We start from the raw sequence: 6341 nt of genomic DNA, 5'->3' as shown, positions 1-6341 counted from the left end.
AAGGGGGAGATTGTTAGAGCATTGCCCGGTCTAACTCGCATGCATTGCTATCTCAAGCAAGTTTGTCAATGTTAGTGATCAAAACTATAAGTCTTGATTTCTAGTCTACTATAGCTAAGTCTCGGACTAGGATAGAAAGTGTAGTTGAGATCAAGGACTTCATGGCGATTCATCATACAAGAAAAAGAACTACTCAAGGAACTGGTGGAACTTCTCGACAAAAAGGTATGTGAAGATTTGAACTTATCTGTAACTCAAAAGTCTATCTACTATATCTCCTACATCTTGAGACAAAAAGTCGTATTCTATATATAGACTTAGATTATACACATTTGGTATTTCGAGCCGAGTATACCTCGCCTATCTATATCTCAAAATATGTGTTGCTAAGCGTTTCGCTTCGACCATGTTTATCTTTAACTAGTGACGAAAGTCATGATATGTTTCAATCACTTTGAAAATTGCTTTGACGAGAAATAGTGTAACAACTATATAACATCCTCTAAGAATGTTTCAATGGTTGGAATGAGAGTTTAGATTACATAACTAATGATGGACATAAGTATTGTTGTGGAAACACATATGTGCATAAGTCCTATCCCTTGAACATAAGTTTGCGAACTTTGTTGATCAAGAGAAATCATAAGAATGGCTTGTTGCCAAGTCCGCGAACTCAGCCCGCGAACTGCCGAACTTCTCATCCTGAGAAATTCTACTGGAGTTGACAAACTAGTTGCGTCAGTACCAGTCCGCGAACCGGTGGAAAGTCTTTGCCGAGATTTTCTGCTGGAGTTTGTAAACTCTGCTCGGTTGCTCAAGTCCGCGAACCTAGTGTGCGAACTTAAGAAGGTTATATATCTGAAGATGATTTCTGAATTTAAACTTATAAAGACTAGGGAATGCAAATTGCAAACCGTGCCTATAAAGTTCATGAACCGATTCAAGTGAATCAAATCATTTTTGCTTCAATTGTGTCTTGTGTAGTACATAAGATTTCCATGCAATTTAACAACTCTCTAACTAGTCATTTTAACTAGTTATGGTGAAGAAGAATATGGTTGGTATGAAATGCTCATATGGATAACCTTTTGGTTAACTATTGTTGAACCAACAATGTACACGTTTGGGTACGGTTAACAAACCAAGAAGCGTGCATTTCATTTGTGTATAACAAGCTAAATTTTCGATATAACGGTTGAGAAATATTAGCTTGAATCTAAATCAAGTTTTCATGTAACGGTGGATATTGTTTGCTTTGTGACCAAGGCGAAACCCTGATTTGAAAGACTATATAAGGGGACATCTAGCAACTCTGCAAAACTAATCCCCACACCTCATGTGTGATACTAGTTTGCGTGCTAGAGTCGTTTCTCCTTTAAACTTTGGTTTTTATCTTCTAAAACCAGGTTAACGACTTAAAGACTTCATTGGGATTGTGAAGCCAGACCGATACTATTTTTATCGTACCTGTGTGATCTGATCTTGCATCTACTATCGTACGAGTACAATCAGATTGATTGGCTTGAGATTAATATCTCCGATAGGCAAGATATAAAAAGTAATCATAAACATATTCGTCTCATTGTTTGTGATTCCGCTACATCTTGTTTCGCTACTATACGATTAAGATTGTTGTGAGGTGATTGATTTATCTAGGCTGTTCTTCGGGAATATAAGACCGAATTATCAATTGGTTCTTGTTCACCTTGATTATTATCAAAAGACGGAACAAAAACTTTAGGGGTTTTCTATGGTCGACAGATTGATCCTTTGATACACTTGTATGTGTGAGACATATTTGTTTATTGTCAAAGCCTGCGATTTTGGGTCGTAGCAACTCTTGGTTGTGGGTGAGATCAGCTAAGGGAATCAAGTGCACAGTATCCTGCTGGGATCAGAGGCGTAGGGACTACAACTGTACCTTGGATCAGTGGGAGACTAATTGGGTTTCAACTACAGTCCAGTCCGAAGTTAGCTTGGAGTAGGCAGTGTGTGTTCAATTTGGACTAGGTCCCGGGGTTTTTCTGCATTTGCGGTTTCCTCGTTAACAAAATTTCTGGTGTTTGTGTTATTTCAATTTCCGCATCATATTGTTTTATCTTTATAATTGAAAAAATACAGGTTGTGTGTTAGATCATCAATTAGAGTAATCTTACCTTTGGTTGTTGATTGTCATTGGTTGATCCTTGGATATTGGTCTTTAGTACCATCCAAGTTATTCCTTGTGTTTGATTAAAGACTCGCTGATTTCTATTAGCTCGAGTAAATCAAAACAACAGAGAGATATTAACTCCTTGATATAACTTTACTTAGATTGAGTCTGACTGTCTAGTTGATTCTCTAGAAAGTATTTCGGAGTTAGTCCATACAGATTTCTAAGCCAAATATTGGGTGGTGTTGTTAGACCCCCGCTTTTTCACCTACCCTGGATGATATTCCCGAGGATAAAACCTATGAAGGAACATCAAATTGTGATGCACTTTTTTCCTAGACTAACATTGATCATTTTAGTGAGTCTAATCAACTCCAAAAAGATTGTTTAGCAAATCTTGAGATCATCCTAAAGATAATCAGAAGTTAAAAAGGGAACTTGATGACTTGAGAAAAAAATTGTTGGATAAAACTCAAGAGGCAAAAATAGAATAGGTAAATTTTTTTGACATAAGCATTCTGAAAGATAAAGAGATTGATATCTTAAAAGGTGATCTACAACGTCTCTCAGGAAGTTCGAGCAAAGTTCCGGATATGCTTTTTGGACAAAAGTGTTTGGGGAATATATGTGATATCGGGTATACTGAAAATCCATGTACGAGTAACAATAAGTTTGTTCCTGCTAAACCAGCTTTGTCAGAAGTTTTTAAGGTCAAGGAATACTCCACAATCTTTATACCTTATGATTTATTCCTTTTTTTGGAAGAAATGGCCACACTGACAACTTCTATTAGGATTCCAAACGGAATAAAAAATTCATCAAGAAACTTCACAAGGGCATGCAAAAGATGGAGCTTGATATTAATGAATTTACCAGATCTAAAAAAGAAGTTGCAGATTCTTGAAAAATCAAGGGAAAGGAACAAAAAAAGTTAAGTACACAATCCAATGTGTTCATCGATCATCCTTACTTGTTTCTGTTACCTATGGTGAGATTAATTATCACCCCAACTCACACTAATTATGTTGGAAAAATGCATCGATCCTCGCGTTTTTCCCAATGTTTAATTTTGTGGGGAAGCATGATCTTGGGCCGTTTCGGTTCAAAAATTGTAAATAATTTTCATGATCAATTCGAATATATTTTATTTCCACGAAATATGTTAATTCCTTGATTTTCTCCTTCTCAATTGCTATATACTTTGTGTGTCTGAAAGAAGGTTATTTGATAACAAATGGAGAAATTGGTGAAATTCCATTTCTTGATGATTTAACATTATTTTCGTGTGAATTTGAATCTTGAGTTCGATCATGACATCATCAAGACACACGAAGCTTAGAATAGACTAATCGGTTGTTGATTTATTTCAATATTTGCGTAAAGTCTATCCAAAACTATCAATGATAATAAGAATGATTGATATTTTATTTAAATCTTTTATATCATTCTTTTTGATGGTTTTGATTGAATAAATTATGTGAATGAACATATTTTATGCTTTGCTTTCGAAAATGAGATGTTATTTCGCACTAACACTAATTTCCGATCTCATATCTGTGGTGATTTCTTATGATTTGTGTGACTTTTTGATTCAGCGAGATTAAGTTCTATCCTTTATAGGTAGGCTATATCAAATGACCTTGAAGAGATATTTTTTAAAACTCATGTGTGAAAGTCACAATGATGTTATTATCGATTTATGTTTACGTAAGTTGTGTATTTAACTTAAAATATGAGTTTCAGTTTGAGGCTTTTACGATTGGCACGTATTATATAGAATCCGGTTTCAACCTTTCTTTGGTAAAGGTTTTTTTGGTTGTTGTTCTTTTGTTTTTGCAAGGGAACAACAACTTACAGGGGGGGAGTTCTAAATTGAACTAGTGCTTAATGATAAATCTTTGTGGGGAGAGTGGTTGTGGAAATCGAGCAAATAATTATGCTTACAATATTTCATGATATGAAAACTAAGTTAATTCTGATCTTAGTTTATCATGTCAAAGTGCAAGGTACATTTTTTGTGTTAGTTAATCGTTTTCCTGTTAAGAACAACTGATTTAATTGTCGATTCTTTGCTTTTGCTTAACGAAATACGGTGCAATTGTTATATTTCCATTATTTTGTATGTATTGTTGTGTTTCAATTGTTTCCGGTTAAAAAAAAACTTTGTCAATTCTGATTTTTGTTTTTGTTTAACGAAAAAGGGATTACTTGTGTTAGTCCTTTTGATTCCTGATAAGAGTAACTAAGTTAATTCTGATCTTAGTTTAAGAAAATTTAGGATTCGATTATTCAAGTCTGGTCGATTCCTTGATGAGAAAAACTAGTTAACTAACCTAGTTTTTGTCTTGTCTAAAAGAAGGTACGCTTGTTTTAAGAATAATTGAAACCTGATAAGAGATATTGAGTTAATTATGATTACTTTTGAGTCTTACCGAATAAAGCAATTCTACATAATCGGTTCAGTTTTGTAACTAAGTTGATCATAGTTGACTAATCGGACTAGGGGAAAATTGCTTCTGGTAATTGTTTCCTTGATGACATACTAAAACAATATTACTTAGGTAGTTTCGGTTTTAGTATTGGTTATCTAAAATGGTATGTGAAACCTTCTTGCTTAACTCTTATAGGTTGTACAAGTTCTCATGGATTTGTAAGATTCTTTCGGTTTTCTATTATGTTTATTCGTTTCTTTGTCATTTTTTTGACAAAAAGGGGGAGAAATCCGTAAACAAGTGATTTTTAATAATTAGGAAAGTACATATGTGCTGAAATTGTTACATCTAACGAAAGAATAAAGCATAGACTAAGGGGGAGAAACATATCATCATGTCGTGTAGTATTTCATGCTACAAAAGAGGAATAACAAAGATGTTAGAATTGAATATATATCTAGCTTTCCTTTAGGGAGTAAATATTTTGTTATATAAATTTCAACAACAACATTTATTTTTTTGAATATGTGCAGGATATTGTGCTGTTGAAACTTACATATAGTTAAATCTAAGGTAGATCTAATAGTTAATGTTAATTACATTAAAGCTAATTGGTTTTACAGTTGGTATTCAGTTTGGTTTTTATATCAAACCAAAAGAGAAACCATTACTCTCGTTTTTTTTTATCTTTTTAAAATCAAACCCACCATTAGTAAATGACACGGTTCGGTTTTCTGCCAATTAGTTTGGTTCGGTTTTAACGGATAACCATTACCATGTACATCCCTAACGGTTACTGCTCGATTAGGAGAAAAAAAGATCAAAGAAAGAAAACAGGTTTCAAATTTCTTTTCTTTTAGTTTAATTCTTTTATAGATTAGTTTTAAAAATTTTGGAGGGCAACTCAACTTTTTAAAGGGAAATATGAGGGTAATTTATTCCATTTAAAGATTAGAGGGTAATTTAGAAATTTTAAATGTCATTAGGACACCCGCTAACCAACTAACATGACATTATCATTGTTGCTAAAGTTCCTCTATTGGAACCAACAACTCCTATATTAGTTCTTTTTTTTTTTTTTTTTTTTTTTTTTTTTTTTTTGCATCAATTCTATTAGAGGCACTTATTTTGAGTTTTTTCTATTGGGTCTAACATTTCGGTGCAAGCAAACGAACAAATCAAAGACAGAATTCTTAAACATATATACTTTTATAACATTGACCATAATCAGTAACAAAGATATATTCTTCGTGGAAAATGAGGATCTACTTTTTATGGTATTTTGTTCTCTATTTCAGGGATAACCAGGGTTTAGCCACGAATGAGTGATGAAAATATGACTTATAACCTAGAGTATCATGCGGGGCGGGTGTCCAATAGATTAATGATGTTGTATCCGTGTTCAATCCATGAAAACGATCGGTTTTTGATATAGACCCACGTCCAATCCACCAAACCACGGATCAGGCGTCCACTCGCTAAATTCTGGGTTGGGCCGGGTAAAATTCGTCGGTAGGGATATTTTGCTCACCCCTAAATTTTGATTCACGGCGTGCGTTTGTGATGTACCTCTGAGGTCTACGTGTACTTATATCCTGCAATGAGCTCATCCTATTTGATGGGAAGAGGATGGGCTCGTGAGATGTGTTGATTCTTCTGGTTCATCTATTTCAGGGTTCAGACATGTGGGTCTATTTCAGAGATGTGTTGCAAAACTCAACATGGTCATTATAGTGGTAATTGTCACTACAAGCGTG

The sequence above is a fragment of the Papaver somniferum genome, chromosome 11, assembly GCF_003573695.1.
Source record: "Papaver somniferum cultivar HN1 chromosome 11, ASM357369v1, whole genome shotgun sequence".
Lineage (NCBI taxonomy): Eukaryota > Viridiplantae > Streptophyta > Magnoliopsida > Ranunculales > Papaveraceae > Papaver > Papaver somniferum.
This window is presented reverse-complemented; position numbering follows the sequence as displayed.